Below are 23,645 nucleotides of genomic sequence, written 5' to 3' on the forward strand. Positions count from 1 at the left end.
AATAAATGAACTATGATATAAACGTTCATTTGGTTGGTAATGCGCGTTTGGAAATTTATATTCATTTTACAGAATTTTACGTATAAATTCAGTTACTTTTTAAATTCAATGTTACTTTTTCAATTCTATGTCACTTTAAATTATATGTGTATATGTGTACTATGTGAATTTTATTGACACTTTGTGTAATGGCAATAGAGGCATTCTATTATTTGTATATCACAACATGAGCCTCACCTAGAGGGACTTAGCGAAAGGCTGGTAAAAAACAAAAGAAAAGAAAAATTGTGCAATTTGGTCACTTTGAGTCTCCGTAGTTTGTTTTCTTTCGTGTTTTTTTTTGGCAATCATTTTTGGTTACACTACACCAGGGATGCCAAACTAAGTTTGGTTGTGAGGCCGGAACCCGACTTTCTGTTATCAGGCGGGCAGGACCAGTAAACGAATGACAACTCTGAATTCTCAGCTTTGTTTTTCAGTATTTAATCATTTAAATACATATTATTAAAAATACTAAAATATACAAAACAAAGAGCCTTTTCTTTGTCACAAAAGCAAAAAGACATTAAGTCATTGCCTTAAAGAAAATAGCCCGAAATGAAGAATCAAAGAGCCTATACTAGGTCACAAAAGCAAAAGGGCATAACGCCATCGCCGCTAAGTTTGTTTTTCAACAAAAATGAAAAGGCCGCAAGTCATGCAATGCGTATTGTACAATATGATACTCAAAGGTTTCCCCCCAACCTAATCTCATCACATTAAAAAACAAAAGGTGACCAGATGATGAAGGTGCTGGATTTGAGTCAGATGAGGAGGCTTCTCATGCTACTGGTAAACATGGAAACCAGTACCGTCTTTTTTCATGTGAGGGAGCAAACCCCTACCCAAAATACAGCCTTGAGAGGGATGGGCACCGCCAGGCTGTACTTGCCTAAGACACACCACAGGAAGTGGTGCCCCTATGACCCAGGTGGTTAAGGGATCTGTGAACCGTGATTAAGCTACTCTAGTAGTTTGCTTACATATTATAATAACAGATAACAGGGGATCTTTTCCAAGCATAACCCATTTATTCACAAACAATAGGAAAAAATATTTCCCTGATGGCATTGAATGCATTAACTACTTTATTTCAACAGATGAGTGAATGCCGTTTTACACCTAAACCAACTCTAAATGCTAAACAAACTCAAGTGAGAGCTATGAAACAATGTGATTCTTGCCAACATTTTGTACTTGTTTGAAATAAAAAAGAAATACAAAATACAGGAACTGGGCCTACTAAGGCTGAGAGTATATTCCCCACATACCCGCTCTTCCTTCGTCCGGAACATTTACTGCCCTCAAGCGTCCGGAGGGAGTATTTGGTTTACATTTATTTAAAAAAAAATTGCAGATTAAATCATCATATGCTTGATTTACCTAAACTACGCAAAACAGTGACATCTAGAATTCAAATAACATACACTGTCCCTTTAATTGTACAAAAGTAGTGTATATTTTGAGAAGAGGTCATAGTTTACGAAAAAAAATAGGAAATAATTTCGCTACTCTTATGATCATATTCATAAAAACGGTTGTTGTTTTTAATTACGGTTACGGATATTTTGTCTATATTGATATAGCACCAGAATATAATGTAGATTTCTGATTTGCTTAAATACTACTTTCAAAAAAAGCTTGATTTTCTTTAAATTATCAGTAATAATTGTAAATATGTTAAAAAAAGTCAAAATTTGAAAATGATGTAAAACAATCTTTATAGTTTTCATAAAAATAAAACTTTTAAAAATAGGGTATTCAAGAGAAAAAAAAGTATTCTTGAAAGAATGTGTGCAACAATAGCAAAATAGTCATAAATATTATATCTATCTATCTACCTTGGTCATATCCCTCAAGAGAGGTGACCGACAGCAAGACACACACATACAATAACAAAGAAAATAAAAGGGAAATAAATAGCAAAAAAAAAAAAACACAGTCATTTTTGGACCATGGCCAACAATTGCCCAAACACCCAAACAAGTTAGGCACCTCGGCACCCAAGTTGGTCATGCTTTCGTCCCTCCAGATGAAACGGGACACCAGAAAGTGGCCATGTCACTCGGGTCAGGGTGACATCAACACACTCTTTTGTTCAACAGCAGGGCCTGACAGCTTTCACTGGTTTACCCCTGCCGCATCATACGGGTGCCCAGCCCATCCTTAAGAACGCGTCCACAATCCCACTATCCTTTCACAACACCTCTCCACTCCTTTCTATCACCAACAAAAGCTCTAGCTTCCATTATATTAAGACCTCTTTCCTGCAGTGCACTCATAACACCATCCATCCACGTCAATCGCAGGCTTCCTCTTGGTGTCCTTCCATTGACTTCTGCTCTGTAGATCCTCTTCAACATTCGCTCCTCATCCATCCTCTCCATGTGTCCAAACCAACCGAGTACTCTCTTATCAACACGCTTGCTCAGTTCCACGACTACTCCAGTTCTGTCTCTCACAATTTCATTTCTCAGTCTATCCAATCTTGTCACTCCTAACATAGTCCTCAAACACTTCATCTCAAAAACATTCAACTTCCTTCTTAAGTCATAAATATTAATGTTAAAAAATATTTTTATGATTATTTTTGGAGATAATTCCTGGAAAAAGATTGGTCAGATTTTGGCAAAATCCTTTGTGATTTTTTTCAAGAAGAGGGATGCGTGTCATAAAACAAGACAAATTTGACGAAAACAAATAATTCTGAAATTTATCATTTGCTCAAGTGCACATCCAAAATAGAGGCCTTAAGAAAAAAAGATAGGAAAAATGCAAACACACTTACAACTCAGGTCAGTGTCCAAGCACCACATTGTCATTTTTTTTTACTATGTATGCTGAGATTCTATTAATCTTATTTTCCTCTATTAATTCTTTATTACGTGGTTATCTGTATTATGTCTAATCTTGTTGTAAATAATATTAATTATGATGTTGTCGATAATAAAGACAATTCTAATTCTAAATAAAACTGCACAATTTATTGGAAAAAAAGGCGTGATGGCACAAATTGCTTCCTGAAATTATAGTCTCCATGTTGCCAAATAAGCAAAAGACCCACATGTGTTTTCTTAAAACCAACGCGTGCAAGAAAATATTTGGACAACACAATGTCCTCTAACTCGAGCTCAAATAATGAAAGTCACCGACATCATAAGCTGATGTTGTTGTAGAACGCTTCAAAAATAGGCGTACATAATTACAACGAAAGGCACTCTTTATTTTTTTCTTTAAATATTTTCGGGGGCAATTAAAGCAATTAAAGAGCTGTGTTGCATTCCTATACGGCTTCAATAAAAAGCAACATGCTGCGACTGTATCAGCACATATTCAGCGTGGCTTGCAACATAGAGTACTATGGTTTCAGAAGCAGATTCATTTTCGAGGAGATATGCATGGCTGAGGGAGCTACACTCAAAAAAGGAACAAAAATATTTTTTATGGGAGGTAAGGGGAGAGTGAAGACCAAATTGCCTATTAGAGACCAATAAACAATGTTGCATACTTTTCAGTATTGTTTAACGCATGGGGCTCCATCCTTTTTCCAGCTAATTAGCGCAAAGGGCACCCAGTTTTATATGCATTTCTGAAATAACTAATCGTGTTATTACTGTTTTGTAATTGTCAGGTTAACTATTGAAAGTAGGGTTAGTAGACTTAGTCAACAACTTGAAGAAAAATCATTTTACTAGAAAATCACAATGTACCAACACTGGTGAGCTATTTTCAGAACAGGTCTACAGGCATCTCAGCTGTCCTAAGGGGGCATTCTAGCACCCGCAGGCACCCCATTGGAGACCTCTAGTTTTGTGTAATTTTCGTTCAATCGTTAAAAGTCTTGTGAAAAAAAAGTCACATTTTGAGAACAGATTTATTTCACGCATTGAACCAATTACCCCCCCATTAGTATTTTTTTGTGGAAAATGGGATATTTCTAAAGTCAAAAGTTAAAAAAGGTATATCTTGGAGGAAAATATATTTTTGAAAGCAAACCAGTTGTAGTCTTGACCATTAACACACAGCCTGAAAAAAGGAACAAAGAAACAAACAAATACATACATTCATAAAGAAAACCCCACAAGTAAATAAATGACAAAATTTAAATTCCTAGCAAATAGTTTTAGTATTATTTTTCTCATTTGTCTAAAAATAGTTTCTAAAAAATATTCGTCACTCCCACAGTTCTGCCTGGCAATTCGGTGCATATGGGTGAATCCCGGCATGCTCTTCGTGTCCCCATCCCGCTCTGTAAACAGTCTACTGTATGGCACTATTACGAAGAGCTATCAATCACAACTGACTCCACAAAAGACATGCAGAAAAGTGGACAAGGAAAAAAGAAGAGGAAGAGACTTTTTCTGGCCATCGAAACAAAGCAAGAGATAATAGAAAGATATGAAAACACCCACACAGCTGTGAAGGACTTTAGAGATGACAAAAAGGAGGATGCAGCAAACATTCCTTCAGCCCAGATTTAAGACATTTTGGCAAAATTCCACGAAGACTCAAAATTTGCGGAAAGGAATCACGCAGAAAAAGTGTTGACAGGTTGGGCTATTGCTTATTGTGATAATGTTTGCCTCGTGCATTTCCGACGGATTGTCAAAATCCGGCAAAAGCCATAGTCATCGGATCGGTTTTTCAAGAAAAGCCAGGCAAAACACTGCTAAAGAACAGGAAACAAAGAGGCTAGTTAAAAAGAAAATTTGGCTGGCAACCAGTTTGGGGTGTCCCCTGCCCACTGCCCAAGGATGGCTGGGATGGGTTCCAGCACCCCCGCGACCCTACTGAGGATCAGCGGTGCAGATAATGTATGGATGGATCCTTTATTCTTGTTTTATTTTACATCATGTGCCTCTCGTTTCATGTTCATTGTGCGGTTATCTTATTTTATTATGTATTTGTTTGATGTTCTGGTGCTCTTTTATGATTTTCTGAAAAGATAAAAATGTCATACTTTTTGCAGGGCTTGAAACGGATTACATTAAAAAGGCATCTTCATTTACAAATGTTTCAGTTTACAAAGATACTCCCAGAACGAATTACATTTGTAAGTAGAGGTACCACTGTTCATGGATTTTCTCAAATAATTGTTGGTTAAGTCATTTGCATTTATTTTTCTTTACATGAGCAGGGGTCTCCAACATGGCGCCCACGGACACCAGGGGGCCTTAAGGATAGCTGAGGTACTTATTCTTAAAACAGCTCACCAGTGCTGGGGCATTGTGATTTTCTAGTAAAATGATTTTTAAGGGTTCACAGAGTCCGTTTAACTCTACTTCCGATAAACTAGGTGCTCTTTACCCTAATTAGTAACAAAAAGTAGCTCAGGTTGAGAAAAAATCGAGACCTAGAGGGAGATGACATGATTGTCTGCCATAAGGGTACCCCCAAAAAACAAAAACCTTAATAAAAGCTGGGCACAAAATAGAAAAATGGGTAGCACTTTGAGTTTGTATTCTTCCTTGTGCCTTCTTAGAACGCAATTCCATTGTACTACACAATACAGCGACATCTAGTGGTCAAACAATACACATTTTCCCTTTAAATTGAGCAAAGTTCTTTGGCAGTTAGAGGACAGTTTTACGCTAGGAAAATAATTTACTTATACTTATTTTTCAAACATCACGTTACATTTTTTTTCCTTTTTGCAGAAAAAAATGTACTGAAAAAATTACAATAGAGCTCTGTAACCAGGGTTGGGTAGGGTTACTTTAACTTGATTACTTTCAATTACTTTTGGATTACTCCAAAACCAAATATACTAATAAAAGAGAAAAGAAACTAAATATGAATAAAATGATGACTCACAACACGTGGTAAGCTTTCTCTCCTGGCTTTGATCTCTTTGATCTCCGGCAAAACAAACATAAAATGCGACAGAAACAAAATGAAAATAAATCCAAACCGCTTGCCAATATCCTTTTTGCCGTTCCATGTATTCCGTTACTCCCCAAGCCTGCACAACATTTAGTCATTTTATTCATATTTAGTTTCTTTTGTCTTTTATTAGCATATTTGGTAGTCATCCAAAAGTAATTGAAAGTAATCAAGTTAAAGTAACCCTACCCAACCCTGTCTGTAACTCAGTATTTTCAAAAAACGTGTAAACATGTAAGAAAACGTCTTACATATTTGTGAGTCAAATTATTCACTTTTCAGAAAAAAAAGCAATTTTTTTTTCACACCTATTTTCCCCAAGAACAATAGTCGCATGTACTTTTTGACTCAAATGATATTTTTTGTGTAAAAAAAGAACAAAACAAACATGACTGGCCCGAAGCTTGCCAAAATTAGGCCAACGCAAAAGCACAGAATGATCGAGGTCCCTTTTGCCTTCCACAAAAGGCAAATTTGAAACTCAACCAGCGCTTACATAAGATGTCCTATATGAGCTCATATGTTAAAAACGTCTTAAGACATTTTTATATACAGTATAAACACACACTTCTGGTCCAGTCTTTCCAATACCGGGCGATAAGATTTCAAGCTTTTGTACCGCCTACCCCACCTAACCCCCCCGCATGTTGTAAAATAAGATTACCCTCCAAAATGTAAAAAAGTGACTGACCGCCTTAACAAATACTTTCTTTGCTCTGATTTCATTTGGCCGACTCAATACTTCAACACTGTTAGATAACGCTCCGGGGGCAGCTTGACTTTCAATGTTGTTCCTTTGCCTCCTTGCCACGTTGTGGAGCATGTCCAAATTTCAGGTGGACGTTGTTTCGGATGTGGGTCTAATCTAAAAGCATTCGCGCCAATCCGAGCGTCCTAAAACAGACGCCAGGTTGGCAACCGAACCGTTTTGGAAGTTGCGTGTGAGCGCTAACCGAAGAATGAACGTGATGAAAGGCCACATCCCCTTCTTTTTGAGTTCCCTTGAATTCACTTTCACACTGGTGCCTCAGTAGTTATGTTCACATTGATTACATGTATGATAATAAAATTGTTGAATCTTTCTTTGTGCTTTTGTTTTCATTCTGCTTGCTTACAATGTTCTATTTTGACGATTGAACACCTGCAAAAAATATTGCTTAGGAAGCCAGAATTGGCTTATTTGTGACTATTTTTCAGCACTGCTGTTTGTTGTCACTCTTGGCCTATCATCCATCCATCCATCCATTATCTGCACCGCTTCTCCTCAGCAGGGTCGCGGGAGTGCTGGAGCTCATCCCAGCTATCTTCGGGCAGTGGGCAGGGGACACCCTGAACTGGTTGCCAGCCAGTCGCAGGGCACACATGGAGAGACAACTCGCTCGCACATTCACACCTAGGGACAATTTGAACCAGCCAATTAATCTGAAATGCATGTTTTTGGAATATGGGAGGAAACCAGAGTGCCTGGAGGAAACCCACGCAAGCATGGGGAGAACATGTAAATTCCACACAGGAAGTTTGATCTTTTGATCTCAGAACTGTGCCGCACACGCGCTAACCACTGCGACGCCATATTGTGTGCTAGCTTATAAACAGTTAGCAATATTCATTCACTATCGTATAGATTCTTTGACTAGACAAAAAATCTTTGGAAATATTTGGCAGACAATTAGTATAAGCTTATCAGCCAATTCTAAAAGCTAATGCTAGGGGCCACGTCAAAAAAGCTACCCGCAAATGCTGGTGGCAGCGTCTGCGAAGTTATGTGATAAGTCTCTGCGATGTTAGCTGCTAATGCTCGAAACAGGATCAGAGAAGCTAGTTGATAGTGCTAGCGCCCAGATTGTCAAAGCAATGAATTTATTCTATCATCCCCGAAGATTTTCACTGATCCAGAGCTCAAATCATTAAAGTTCAACTGCTCATGATAGCGGTCATTCCAATGGCAATATACCCTAGTCCAGGCAGGATATAGCCGCAAACTTTGAAGATACATCTTGCAAAGCAGTAGCTATTCTGCACTAACATGAGTCAACCCCCCCCCCCCGAAAAAAAAAGAATTACCGTATTTTCGGCACTATAAGGCGCAGTGGGTTATAGGGCGCACCCCCAAAAAATAATTTTTGGTCCTATATTTTCCATACATAAGGCGCACCGGATTATAAGGCGCTACAATGGGAACGTCGACAAAACAGTCAGATAGTTCAGTCAAACTTATTACCCCCTTAACATTCCGAAAGCTTGCAAAGAAGCAAATACGAGTCGTAGACACGTGCGGATGCGGTGTCCGTAAGATGTCACCAAACAGACATTTCTTAGATTCCATTTTATTTTTTGCTGGCAACTGTGTGGACAGCAAAGTAAGAATTTTATTGTGCAGGGAAACGGGGTTCCTAACTGTGCATATGACAATAAACACTTTGAATTGAATTTAGTTTAAAAATAGACTCATCACAGAAACATCAAGATCGTTCTAAAACAAGATACCGGTAAAATATAAATCCGCATAGCTCACCTAAGTTCTCTTGCAGCCTTCACATAACCATGGTCTTCTTAATACCGTGAGTGTAGTGAATCCAGGAGAGTAAAATATTTACAAATATAGAATAGTAAAAATGTTTTCTCTATGCCGTAGTGCAACCCAACCTGTGATTCACATTCATCTTTTTCGGCCAATTGCAGGCTTTGTTTCGCCCCTTTAGCCCATGCGAGCCTGTAAATGATAAAAAGGATGCGCCCTCTTTACCTCCGAATAACTTAAGCCAATAGTGACTGATTCAAATGATGATTGACACATTGGTTAGGAAATGAAACGCCGGTATATAAATCCCAGCATACACCGCGGACGACTTCGCCTTCGGGGGAAAATCTAGTTGGCGGCTGCTTGCTTTAGTTGCAAGACTTTGGGACTTAATATTGATCCATATATAAGGCGCACTGTATTATAAGGCTTTTAGGTGCGCCTTATAGTGCGGAAAATACAGTAATTGAGGAAAAAAAAGCTTAATAGCTATAAATGTTTCCCCAGCTCGCAGTTTACGTGAGCGTTAGCATATGATCTCCTTCCAGGTGGTTTACCAGGTTCGCCATCTGTTTGACAGTTTCACAAGTGAACCGAGCTTATAAAAGCGGGCAGTGCGACGTGGGCCCGAGTCACGTGTCTTCAGGAAGCGTATGAACGCCTTCCAAAAAACACGATGTGGGGGCGCTGCACAGGCAGGATGTCATATTGACGGGGGTGTCATGATTCTTAGCAGGGGGGTCCCCAGGTGACGATGGGAGTGGTGGCCCTAGCTCGTCAGCGGGCACAAAGAAACATGCTGACTGACTCATTTCTGCACCGGTGACCGTGTCAACCTCAAAATGGAACCTCTTACGTAAGTTTGGGGACAGAGATGAATCGTCTGCTGGCTTAAAATATGCTAAAATGCACTAACCAACATTTCTAACAAATATTGTCACTTAATACCAAAGTCAATTTGGATGTTATATTATTTGTTTGGGGCAGCACGGCGGGGCAGTGGTTAGCGCGTGTGCGGCACAGTTCTAAGGTCTTGGGAACCCCCTGTCTGGGTTCAAATCCAGCTACCGGACTTCCTGTGCGGAGTTTGTATGTTCTCCCTGTGCTTGCGTGGGTTTCCTCCCACATTCCAAAAACATGCATGTCAGGTTAATTGGCCGGTCCAATTTGTCCCTAGGTGTGAATGAGCGAGCGAGTTGTCTGTCCCTGTGTGCCCTGCAATTAGCAGGCAACCAGTTCAGGGTGTCCCCTGCCCACTGCCCAATGATTGCTGGGATGGGCTCCAGCACCCCCGCGACCCTACTGAGGATAAGTGGTGCAGCTAATGAGATGAGATGAGATGATATTATTTGTTTGGTAAATATCATACCTGTCAACCTCCACGGCTCCATGCCCGTACAAACTGTCGTATTTTCCCTTACAAAATAATCTTACACCATATTTTACGGAATGATGCATGATAGGAGATCCCCAGACGCATGCGCACAGTAGCACCAAACCGCTCGCTTCGTTTGCAACGAAAAAAACGATACCGAGATAGAGGCTACCGCGGCGAACCCTTTTGACTTGATTGATTTACCGTTTCGTGATAGTCTGTGCATACCGGATGTTACCCATAATTGACAAATTTGCATTTTTCCGTATAGATTTTCTTGTACGTCGTACACGTCTTAAAATGCATAATAAACGTACTGTGTACGGCAAAAACATACAGGTGGACAGGTATGAAATATTCCCAGTATAATCTTTATCCTCTGCAACAAACAGCTATCCATTGAAGTAAGACAAACTTTAATTTTTCCACGTGTTGATTTAACTTCTGTGTTTCATTCAATATGTGATGGGTATAACAAGCACCGGAGAAAAGCAGTTCTGTTGAGGTTATTTATTACATTAAAGGAAAAAAAACAGTCTGGCCTTGTACGTACAGAACAAGGGTGTTATGGTCTTACAAGTGTGCTTTTAAAATGGGTGACGATCATTTATATACTAGAGGGCCGGAACACGACAGGCTATGACAAAAATAAAACATATGTCAGTGGAAGGTTCCCAAAGTTTGTTACCTACCGTCTCGATTACTGTAATGCACTACTCTCCAAAGTCAAGAGCTTTCAGCTGGTACAAAATGCTGCAGCGAGGCTTTTTACTAAGACAAGAAAGTTTGATCATATTACCCCGATTTTAGCTAACCTGCATTGGCTCCCTGATAGCTTAAGATGTGATTTTAAGGTTCTGTTGGTAGTATACAAAATCATGCATGGACTTGCTCCCTCATAATTTCCCCCTATGTTCCGGTCCGGAGCCTTCGCCCTGAAAATGCTGGTCTACTAGTGATCCCATGAGCCAAGAAGAGATCCGCAGGTTTGAGAGCGTTCTCCATTCGGGCACCGGTGCAATGCTCTTCCCCCTGAGATTCGATCTGCAACCTCAGTGGAAATATTTAAATCTAAGCTTAAAACACACTTCTATTCTATAGGATATGAATAACCAATATTTTATGTTGACCATATCTGTGTATTATTTGCCCTCATGTAGGTTTTAGATCAGGTGATGGTGTCATAATAGTCAGCGGTTTGCAATAACCTGTGGTCTGTGCAGCCCTTAAATAAACATGACGACTCAAAGTCTCAGCTTCATGCCAGTCCTTGTGACTCAGGACTGAATTCTGCTATTGGCTTGTTATGATTAAAAGCAAGCCTCAAGGCCTCCCTTCCAAAAGTAAATCAGAACACCATTTAAAACAGGGGTGGGAAAACTGGGCCCGCGGGCCACATGCAGCCTATCAGATTTTTTTCAAATGGCCTGCCAAACTAAAATGTTTAAAATATCATGATAGTATGTATAAAATAGTTTAAAAAGTACTGCTGTTGAAAATGTTTTCATTCTGTGTCACACTGGTCCCCAGTGTCCCCAATATTCAAATGGGGGGCTACAATTGTCTTTACCTGCAATTTTTTTAATCAGGTGGAGGAAGACATACTTTATCTATCAAGTTACTTATCAAATTTAATGGGAAAAAAATTGAGCTATTCGTATTGCATTAAGATTTTCAATGATTATTATCAAATTTAGAGTTGAAATAGGAGATGTATGGTAATTTAATACTTTGTTTTACTTTTGAGTGTTTCAAAACTAATTTGATTAAGCCGTCAATTCATTAATTAAAAAAAAGCAATATAAAGTGTGCATGTACATAATTCATTTTTTTGTCATTTATTATTTTTTGCATGAATAGAATATTTCCCAAAAAGGCCAAAAATGAAATACCTCTTTTTCAATCAGCAAAATGAGAACAATTTTAATTTTTCCTCATGTACAGTACTGCTGAGGTATTGGATTGCATGAATTAAAAAAAAAACACAACTAAAATAAATTGCCATTTTTTTCTTAACCTAAAGCGGCCTGTGACTCAGAAAGTTTGCTTATTCCTGACCTAGAACAATGCAGAGACTGTACAATGACTAAATGAACGGATACATTGAGATGAAGTAAATAATTGAATAGCTGCATTTAAATATATGGATAATAAATAACAAGGTGAATCATTACTAAATAATAAACTGAGTTAAAATATTTATGTATTGATTAAAGAATATAAAGTATTTAATTTAAAAACTTATATGATTATGACTAAAGATGCAGTGACACATTTCCATATTTATTTCTTGAATTGAATAATAAAAACAGTTTGAACTATCCCAGGTGACAGCGGCAAGCACTTTTCAGATTAAGGTCATGTCACATTCATTAGCAGCGTTAAAGGGGAAATGGCAAGTGAGCGCACGCAGCTCGATGCGCCCTCCCCCTCCAAAAAAATCACGTTCTCACGCCACTCTCGTGTAACTCAGCATGCAAGCTTGACACTTGTCGGTGGAATTAAAAGATGCGCTTGCATGTGGCATTGAAATGCGAGACGGGGAGCTGTGACTCACGCGCTTCTTTGTGAAGATGGCGAGAAAAAACATTGCGGATGAATTGCCTTTCATTCTTCTTTGGTTCTTTTTTTTAAATTCCTTGTTTTCACATAAATGTGTAGCTATTACGTTTGCAATAGGGTTCCAACAGTTTAAGGGAAGTTGAATTAACCACTTTTAAAGACTTTTTAATACCTTTTAGATAATGTACCCTTTCCTGGGGTTCAAAGTTGCTATGTGTATTGTGGGTAGACCTTAGACATTCGTCTGCTCTGAAAGGCCCGACTGAAACCACATCACCATTTTGAAAGTTCCATTATTGTGGTCATGCGATGTTGCCACCAAAGTAAATCGGTGAACTCTTAGAAAAGACAGTGATAAATGTTTCTAAATCTTTTAAGTTCAAACAAATATCTATCTATCTATCTATCTATCTATCTATCTACCCTGGTCATATCCCTCGAGAGGGGTGACCAACAACAAGACAACACATACAAAAATAAAGAAAATAAAAAGTGAAAAAGTAGGCAAAAAAAACCACACACAAAATATTTTGGACCATGGCCAACCCAAATGCCCAAACCCCCTAACAAGTTAAGCACCTCAGCACCCAAGTCGGTCATGCTTTCGTCCCTCCAGATGAAACGGGACACGAGAAAGCGGCCATGTCACTCTGGTCAGGGTGACACAACACACTCTTTCGTTCAACAGCAGGGCCAGACAGCTTTCACTGGTTTACCCCTGCTGCATCATACAGGTGCCCTGCCCATCCCTTAGAACGCGAAAAATGATAAAACATAAAACAAATATAAATGTTAGTAATGTGTTCACATATTTCAAGACGTTCCAAAATTGAATTTGAGAAATATTTAATGACAATTAAGGCCTTCATTTTTTTAAATAATGAATTCAATGCCTTTTAAGACTTTTCAAGGATCTGGGGAAATCCTGTCAATTACAAACCTGCAGAAAAAAAGACTATTTTTTACTCATCTTACATTACCACATGCAAGAGGAGGAAACTTTTTACATAATAAAGCTGATTTAGAAACACAGTAAAGGTGTGAGTCTTTTATTTAATTAATTTATTTATTTGCAAAACATGTTTTTCATGTCAGATGAGTGGAATTATTATTTAACATTGAGGAGAAAGTTTAGTCTTTTTAATGTTTTTCCAAGCCAACATGCTCAAAAAAAAGTCTTTTACAAAATGTAACTTAAAAAATGTGTTTGATTTTGGTGTCAGAAAGGATTTTCGTTTTCTGTACACAATTGATGCTAACAGTTTATTTTCAGATCTTTTATATGCTTTATGTGTGGTGAGAAAAACGTATATATGGATACATACAGACTCAATGCTTCAACAGGGTTTTATGCTTTCGAAAAAATGATGATGAAAGGACTTTGTTGGGGCAGAGAGGGATGACGTTTGGTGCATGTCGGCAGGAATGCGATCGCTATGGTGACCAAAATAGTCACCGGAAATATTGGGTGCTGAAAAGTTCTTGCAAAATTCAGTCTTCCTTCATTCATAAGTTCCGTATTCTAACAATAAAAGGTTATTTAGTAAATAAAGTGCCCTTGTGTTTATGTAAAGCATTGTTTAGATATTGGAGGTATCTCAAATACAAAAAAAAACCCCTCAGAAGTGGAAGTTCAGCTTGAAATGCGTCCTTTCACAAAAAGCCGTTTTTCTCAGAAGTTTCCTTGGAAACGAGTATTTTCGAGAAACTTAACAATTGTCAACTGTTGTTTACTAAACAATGGTAAAAGATAGAAACATACATCTGTGGAACTACAATTTCTGTAGACCTTCAAAAATGCGTCAAAATGGCAAAAAAATTCTTCCCATTTCAGAGAAACCTTTGGCATTGAATGAGTTAATATTTTCAATGTTTTGAGCTTTGTGGTAAAATGCTTTCTGGTGCCAGAAAACAGTTCCCAAAGCGAATATTTCTCTTCTGCTTTGGTGTCAATAGAAAGCATCGCCGACCGGTTACAAAGTTAGTGGCCAACCATCCATTTGCTGAGTAATTACACACACAAGAAAAAGAACACATCAAAGCGGAAAGGAAGTAAGAAGTCATTAGGCCGCAGCATTTTTGCTTCGGCCGGTGAAATCCAAACAACGCGTTTCCTCAACAACCCTCAAAACACACGGCAACTCTTCTGTGCCGCTGCGCTTATCAGCAGAATTCCCTTATTATAAACGCGACGGCCTATTCGGAGGCCTGGACAAACTTCTTATTCTGGGGTGTAAAGAATAGAGCCGGAAAATGACAGTGGGAAAAGAGATCGAAGCATCAATTTTAGGCAGTTATATTCATTATTTTTATATCCAGCTTCTGAAAAGCTCTTGAAGGAGGACAGACGAGTCTTGTGGTCGTCTTTTCTGTTACGTGAGGGCTCCACTTCCACATGGCGCCGACATGAGGATGATGTAAGGCAAATGTTCTTATGTCACTCCTTATTCTGCCTCGGTAGGTTCCATTGTAGGCTTCGGCAACTTGACGAGCAAAGCCGACGGAGCTCGGAGGAAAGCTACCATGCTAACGTAGCGTGACGAGAGTGAACGCTAATCCGGATCAACTGACAGTTCGGAGATGCGTCCTGCAAAAAACGACTTTTGGTCTTTTTAACCCATTGTGTGACTAAAATTAAATCCTTAACTCGACCCCAAAACAAATACTTTTTAGCTTGGTCCAAAAACCTATAAGACTGGCCTATCATGAAGCTATCATCAATAGTTGCTGAGCAAAAAGGTACAAAGGTGTGTAAAGAATACCAAAAGATAATGGTAAATGGTCTGCATTTATATAGCGCCTTTCAAGTCAATGAAGACCTCTCAAAGCGCTTTACAATGTGCTTCAAACGTACCCATTCACACACACACACTCACACACCAATAGGAAGTCGGCCATGCAATAATAAACTTTTCTTTTTACCTTATTCAAGACGAAGAGAATACCATAAAGCTGGTGTCCCCAACTTTCTCAAGCTGAGAGCTACTTTTTGTCACTATTTAGCACACAGGGCACCCAGTTTGATATACATTTCTTAAACAACAAATTATCATCTATTACCAAGATATTACCAAGTTAATTATTGAAAGTAGGGTTAAATAGACTCAGTAAAAAAGTCACAATAACCCAGCATTGGTGAGCTTTTTCCAGAACAGAACTGTGAGCACCTTGGCTATCCTTAGGGTGCACCCCGGTGCCCGCGGAAACCAGGTTGGAGACCTCTGCCATAAACCTTCGCTACTTCATGGACACAGCGCAATGCTATCTATCTATCTATCTATCTATCTATCTATCTATCTATCTATCTATCTATCTATCTACCTTGGTCATATCCCTCAAGAGGGGTGACCGACAGCAAGACACACACATACAATAACAGAAAATAAAAGGAAAAAAAAAAAAAAAAACACACAAAATTTTTGGACCATGGCCAACCCAGTTGCCCAAACACCCAAACAAGTTAGGCACCGCGGCACCCAAGTTGGTCATGCTTTCGTCCCTCCAGATGAAACGGGACACCAGAAAGCGGCCATGTCACTCGGGTCAGGGTGACACAACACACTCTTTTGTTCAACAGCAGGGCCAGGCAGCTTTCACTGGTTTACCCCTGCCGCATCATACGGGTGCCCAGCCCATCCTTAAGAACGCGTCCACAATCCCACTATCCTTTCACAACACTTCTCCACTCCTTTCTATCACCAACAAGAGCTCTACCTTCCTTTATATTTAGACCTCTTTCCTGCAGTGCGCTCATAACACCATACATCCACGTCAATCGCGGCCTTCTTCTTGGTCTCCTTCCATTGACTTCTGCTCTGTAGATCCTCTTCAACATTCGCTCCTCATCCATCCTCTCCATGTGTCCAAACCAACCAAGTTCCACTGAGCAAGCGTGTTGATAAGAGACTACTCCAGTTCTGTCTCTCACAATTTCATTTCTCAGTCTATCCAATCTTGTCACTCTAACATAGTCCTCAAACACTTCATCTCAAAAACATTCAACTTCCTTCTTAAATCTGCGTTCAGGCTCCAAGTCTCTGCACCATACAACACAGTCGGCACAATCACACTCTCATACAGTCCCCTCTTAAGATCCATACTCATACTCTTGTTGTTCATCACTCTCGTCAGAGCACCAAAAACCTTGCTTCCTTGATTCACTCTGTGCAATACCTCACACTCCATTCCACCAACTGCAGCCACATCATAACCCAAGTACCTAACGCTTTCAACTTCTTCCAGCACCTGTCTATGCAACCTGATATCCAACGTCAATGCAATGCAGGTTGAAAACAAATGATTTAAAACATATTTAAGAGAAATTCAAGATTCACGATCGCAAAGCACATGTCTTTCTCAGGCACAGCAAGTTGCACAAAACGGGGTCTGTTGGTGTGACACCTTGACTGTATAGTATAGTTAAAACTGTGTGCTATATATACGGGACAGAACCCATTTGTTTCAATTCGTATTATGTCGGCTCTCGCATGTGCGACACCCGGCTTCGCAGGCAATAATTTTTTAGGTAATTGGAGCAGTTCTATCTTATCTACGAGCCATACGTACATTTATCTCCGAGCCATAGGTTCCCAAGACCCAACCAACTTTTTATAAGCTCGCACAGAATATTTTAGGAAGTCAGGAAAACTTCTACCAATGTCTATTTTTGGCTCTTTCAACCACAAAGGATGATTCGATAGTGCAGGTGTCTATAATGAGGTTTTGTTGGAACAGAGTCAAGGTGAACTGGCCTTGCTTGTCTCCATGGGACGTTCTCAAAAATGCTTGACAAGGACTCGCATTTTTTCGCCGAAATGAAACGGCGACGGCTGAAAAACGAGACCCCTCATGACTCGTCTTTCACCTCCACTTTGGCCGGTGTGTTCGTGTGCGTGTGTCCGCATACTTTCAAGGTAGATCAGTGAAATCTAGCACTCTTGACTCCACTGGAAAAAAAACAAGCAAAAATTAGGACTTTGCACGCAATCCAACTCGAGATCCCTGCTCACAGGCAAAGAGGCCGAGTGGAGTCGAGCTTGGAAGTGTATTATGGGATGTAAAACAAACCCCTCTTTAGCACATCAGGCCTGTCTGTACAGAATGTCGAGCTTTTGGCAGTTATATAAGAGCGCTGTCCGGCATACGCTTTCATTTGACGAAGTGCAGGCAAAAAAAATAACCAAGATTGTTTGCTTAATTGCATCATTTTAGTGATCATTTTTAATTTTCTGTCTCGACATCAAGAAAAACAGCCATGCTCTTGCCAAAGAATGTGTTTTTTTCATCTAAAGGATGTGAATATTGTCAGCAATCCAGGTCATGTTAGCATGAAATTTCAAAAGATTACTATGGTATGTTTGCTAGAAAATCTTAAAAAGTTCGATACCACTTTTTTCTCCTTTGTCCCAGAGTGATAATTATGATTGTTTTTCATCGATAGCAATACCAGATACAAATCTCACCAGTACACAAAAATACAACATATTTTTGTTTAATATTAAACTAACAACCCCCAGAGTTGGGTAGGATTACTTTAACTGGATTACTTTCAATTACTTTTGGATTACTCCAATACCAAATATGCTAATAAAAGACAAAATAAACTAAATATAAATAAAATTACTAAATTTTGTGCAGGGAATACATGGAACAGCAAAAATGATGTTGGCAAGCAGTTTGGATTTATTTTCATTTTGTATCTGTCGCATTTTGTTAGTTTTGCCGGAGATCAAAGAGATCAAAGCCAGGAGAGAAAGCTTACCACGTGTTGCGAGTCATAATTTTATTCATATTTAGTTTCTTTTGTTTTTTTATTAGCATATTTTGTATTTGAGTAATCCAAAAGTAATTGAAAGCGATCCAGTTAAAGTAACCCTACCCAACCCTGATAACCCCTCTAAATTCCTGAAAGTAGAATGGTCATTACAGTGCAGCCAATAGTGGTATCAGCCACCATCAAAAGTACCTGATTTACTCTGCTTGTTTCTGTTTTTAATACTAGACACCGGCAACGAAGATTGCATGGGATGAAAATGTGTTATTTTGACAATTATTCCTCACAATTGTTTGTTATTTTGACTATCATGCCACTGTTTATATTATTGTTGCTATTGGCCAATAATGTTGCTGTTCTTGGTGTTCCACAGCCTTTAGTGCATGTCTGCTTTTTGTACCCTAAGAGATTTGATAAGAAGAAAGGGCTCAGGGAAGGTCTTTTAGAACATACAACACAAAATTGGTAATTTCTTCAGTGTCTGTAATAAATCGAAACATAATGCAGAAAGTGATAACGACGGCAATAATTTCGGCATGAAAAAAACGGTAGAGAAATTCTTCAGAAGATCGCGAAGGCAAGGAAAACACGAGCGTTGAAGCGAACGATTCGACGAAAGAAAATAAAAGAATACTCCTAGCAAGAAAATGACTTTTCTGCCAAAATGGACCAAATTATATTCCTGGTTACGCTATGAGGATGATAATGGAGGCTACATGTTCTGTGATGCGTGTACCCAGCGTGACAAAAAAACTTGATTGCATAAATCATTTTGCACAAACTTTCAGAAAAGCATATTGAATCGGCACAATGACAATGAAAACCACAAATTACCTATGGAAATTCTGTTGCTGCAGGAAGAGAGGCAAGTATGAACGGATACGACAATGTACAATATTGTGAAGTGAAAAATCTGAAGCGATAACTGATTTGTATTACCAATAAACTGTGATGATTAAAACTGAATAAATATATATATTTATATTACATATTTGTCGCCGATTTACAATTACAACCTCGATAACACTACATATTGGGGACCCATAGATCTCTGTTGGGACCCATAGATTTTTGAGCATGCGAGTCCCCGGGACCCATCACTTTTCACAGGTAAAATGAACACTGAATGGGTATTTTTTTTATTTTTTAATAATGACGTGCTTTTTTTCTACTACTAGGAAGCCAGCAATAATACACAATGTCCCTTAAAAACAAGTTTTATTGGGAAAGAAAAAAGCGATGACTTGTAGTTAGCAGGATTTAAATGTAAGATGCTATTTACTTTATTCATTAATAACATTGAGCTTGAGGTAGTATCATTTAATGAATAGAATTATAAGCTGATTAACCGGCGTGTCCCGAAATTGCGTCGCCTCAAGTGTAAAAGTATGAGCTCAAGAGGATCAAGTAAAGATTAACGCTGAGCTCGGCAAAAGTCAGTACAAACATTTGCCAAAGCTAAATGAACTAACTGGACTTCAAAAGCAAACACATCCAGTACATTACAAGGGAGCGGTCCCGTGCACACTGTGAAATGTTTCCTAGTTCTTTTGAGACTTCAGCAAATTTCTCCCCCCTAACGCTTTGGCTAAGGCGCTTATCGGGCCACGTCTGAGATTTATGTTGCTTAAACGGCAACTTTATCGGAATCGATAACTCATACCCTTGTTTTATAAGTTCTTGCTGGCTTTGAAATTAGGTCATATGCACAAAAACGCCTACGCTTTTGAAGCTCATTAACAGAAAGGCTTTTCTAGTATTTTTTCTTTATAAATATTTCATCTAGGTGCTTAAAAAAGAATCAAGGACAACATCTAAAAAAACTGCTAGCCTCCCTCACCTCAGGTAGGCCACCTCCGGCGAGCCTATAGCACACAAGTCAAACAACTCCTTAAGTGTGCGGTTAACAGAAGAAAATGGCGAGGTGCCATTTTCCACAACGCATGCGTTCTAAATACACCACAATGGTGTTTAAAAACATGTATGATGCCCTTCTAAAAGGGGAATTAGTCAATGTTTTTGCCAACATTATCCATATAATACTCAACAGGAACAAAACGGGGGATTTGACGGTACTTTGTTCAATATTTAAGAACCGTATTTTCCGCACTATAAGGCCCACCGGGTTATAGGGCGCACCCCCAAAAAATAGTTTTTGGTCCTATATTTTCCATACATAAGGCGCACCGGATTATAAGGCGCTACAATGGGAACGTCGACAAAACAGTCAGATAGTTCAGTCAAACTTATTACCCCCTTCACATTCCCAAAGCTTGCAAAGAAGCAAATACGTGTCTCAGACATGTACGGAAACAGTGTCTGTACCATGTCACCAATCACTCAAATGCATCGTTCCAAATATCATTCGGAAGGTTAAAGTCTTAGGATTCAAGAAATGCCAAACATTTCTTAGTTTCCATTTTTTTTTTTTGCTGGCAACTGTGTGGACAGCAAAGTAAGAATTTTATTGTGCAGGGAAACGGGGTTCTTTACTGTGCATATGACAATAAACACTTTGAATTGAATTTAGTTTAAAAATAGACTCATCACAGAAACATCAAGATCGTTCTAAAACAAGATACCGGGAAAATATAAAGCCGCATAGCTCACCTAAGTTCTCTTGCAGCCATCACGTTCAATAACGATATGTAACCATGGTCTTCTTACAACCGTGAGTGTAGTAAATCCAGGAGAGTAAAATATTTACAAATACAGAATAGTAAAAAATGTTTTCTCTATGCCGTGGTGCAGCTTTTGAAAAAAATAAAGGCTTTTAGGTGCGCCTTATAGTGCAGAAAATACGGTAGTCACAATATTTTAAGTTTTTCACCCACAAATCAAGTCCTTAATTTATACATCCAAATTGAACAGCAGTGGAAGTTATGTATCAAATACGTAACCAATGTTCCCTCTAATTTTCCACGGGTCTGAGCATTCACACAAAGTCGGTGAGCAACGCTTGAAACAACAGTGAGCAACCATAATCCCAAGTGTGGCAACTAAATGTTTATCAAACATGTCCAAAACTTGACATCAACTTACATTTTGCTGAGTTACCGGCAATGCAAAATTATTTTTCTCTTTTGAATGAATTGACTCATGTACTATTGCAAAGGTTGTACGTCCTACAAACGTCGTTTGTTTTTACAATTCTTTCACAAGATTTCCATTTCTTTTTTTTTTCCCCTGATATCTTTTGTCGCACAATACTAACATTTTTGGGGGCTTATATAGTCGGTTGCAAGATACAGAACTGTACTTAATCACATTTTTTAGTGGAAGTACAATGTTGGCAACAAGATTCACTTGATATAATTGGAAATTATTTGAATGCAACACAAACTTTTTCTTCTTTTTCCGTGTTTTTTTTCTATTTTTTTAAATTCCTTAAAAAAAATCTCATTGAGTTGTTTTTTTCCTTGCAGTTACTTTTTTTTTGTTCTGTATTTACTTTTTTCCTTTGTTTTCTTTTTTTTATGGCTTTTTTCTAAATTTTTCTTTCTTTTTTTTTTTCCTCTTCCTTTTGTTTCTTTTTTTCTCAGCTTTTCACTACTTTTTCATTTTGGTATTTTTTTCTTTTTTGTTCTATTCCCCCCTTCCTTTAAGTCATTTTGTGCATAATTTTACATAATATTTGGTGATGTTGGGATTAAAGAAGCAAAAACAACCTGAAGAGCCGTTTAGGACCCGAAAGAGCTGGTTCCTTTTAGTGAGCCGGGCTGAAGAAGCCGGTTCTCAAAAAACTCTACTGACTTTACTCAACTTCGTTCTACTTCGACCTTGACTTCAAAATACCGCATTTAGAACACAGCGTCAGGGGAACCCGTGTATTTTTACCTTCATGGACTGTGACTTTGAGTTAATTCGCTTCTTAATTATCAATTTTGAGCCCTTATTTTTGTGAGCTGGATAGATTTTCTTGTGCGCTGAGAATGTGCTGGCAGTGCGCGATTGCGCACGCGCGCAGCTTAGAGAGAACATTGTACGCCACAGTTGTCAGGTTTTGGCATGCCACTTTCACTAGTGTGGACCAACCAGAGGGTGTGGAACTGAGCACTCCTGTGCCCAAACTCCTTGACCCTTTATAATGACTATTTAGACAGCACACAAGATCGGGTCTTTGCCATTTCCATGCCCTTTTTCCTGTATTTTTTCACCATGTCAGTTTTTTCTGTTTATGGTTTTGAAACTTAGCTAGTTGTTTTCAGGACACGTTTTTCATGGCCAAATTCAAGCACTTTTTAAGGACTTCCAATTTTACAACTTCTCTAGTACCGTAAAGAAGAAATCTGATGTATATCATGTGTTTTGCAGAGCCAAAAATACATCCGCATTTAACGTATGGAGTTTTTAATCTTGTGTGGGCATTTATCAAGACATATAAATATAAGATCTTTAGTAAACTGTGTATATATTTGTTGATCTAAACAATACGTGTGTAAATATTTTTGAACCAAATCTCTTATCATGTAGGAGTCTGGTAAAATAGACAGTGATATGTAACTTACAATTTCAGTTGCAGGAAGTTCTTCCCATTTTACCGCTTGGAAACGTTAGCTTAATTTTTCTGCTTGGCCCAAATAAATGTTCACTATTGATATGAACTCCTTGCACCAATACACATTTCATATTGCTCTGTTTATCTGTAACATGCACATGTCTTGTTGGGAACGACCCGTAGGGGGCGATGACGCTTCATGGAATAACGCCATACAAACGACTGAAATTTGCCTTTAATCACGAGGAAAGAAATGCAATGACAAAGAGAAGCCGCCAGAGAGCAGTGTTGGCGTCATTTTTAAGCAGACTTATTGAGAAACATGGCAACACTTTCAGGCATTTACAAGCACTTAACCCGAAATTCAAGCACTTTTAGATCCTTAAAAACACATAATCAAAACTCAAGCATTTTTAAAAATTCCAAGCACCCATGCAAATCACGTTTTGTAGTGTTTGTTGCTCCTGGTTTTTGTCAATCAATATGTCCTTTGCTGAGCACACATGCCTAAGAATACTGCTTCCCTTAACTTGGGTTCACCTCCGTAAACGTGACTGCAGTTCTTCTGTATCATCAGTGTGTAAAATCTCTGGAGTTTCTTTTATTCCTCGGGGAATGATGAAAAGCAAATGCAATTTGGTCGGTTTCTGTGGCAAACACTAATGACAACAACACAGGAAGATAATTAATCACGTCTAAGTTGCAATCTGGCACTATTTTCCATGGCATGGTTGCCCTGGTGCTGTCGTCAGTAAATAAAGGGCTTACACCACATTTTGTGGCATGCAGCCCTCATTTGCATTTTCAGCGCAGTAGTAAATATGTGCTTTTCTTTGTAATCGCTAGTGTGCTCTGTGGTTTTGGCTATTTTGAATGTTCACATGAGCCGAATACCTGCAACTTGGACGAGAGCTGAAAACCACGCAGCTGAAAACAGCTTAAGTAAAGGTGTGTGTAGGGACACAACGCTGTTGGCGTTCTGCAGCCAAAAGCT

At 38.7% G+C, this 23,645-nt stretch overlaps 1 protein-coding gene across 1 annotated transcript in view; it reads right to left on the reverse strand.

The window, feature by feature from the left end:
* scfd2 (sec1 family domain containing 2) overlaps nucleotides 1–23,645 on the reverse strand; it is a 180,883-nt gene that overhangs the window by 29,752 nt on the left and 127,486 nt on the right. The gene's annotated exons all lie outside the window — the stretch shown is intronic.

Source organism: Urocampus carinirostris, chromosome 12 (genome assembly GCF_059441175.1).
Source record: "Urocampus carinirostris isolate Australia breed hairy pipefish chromosome 12, RoL_Ucar_1.0, whole genome shotgun sequence".
Taxonomy (NCBI): domain Eukaryota; kingdom Metazoa; phylum Chordata; class Actinopteri; order Syngnathiformes; family Syngnathidae; genus Urocampus; species Urocampus carinirostris.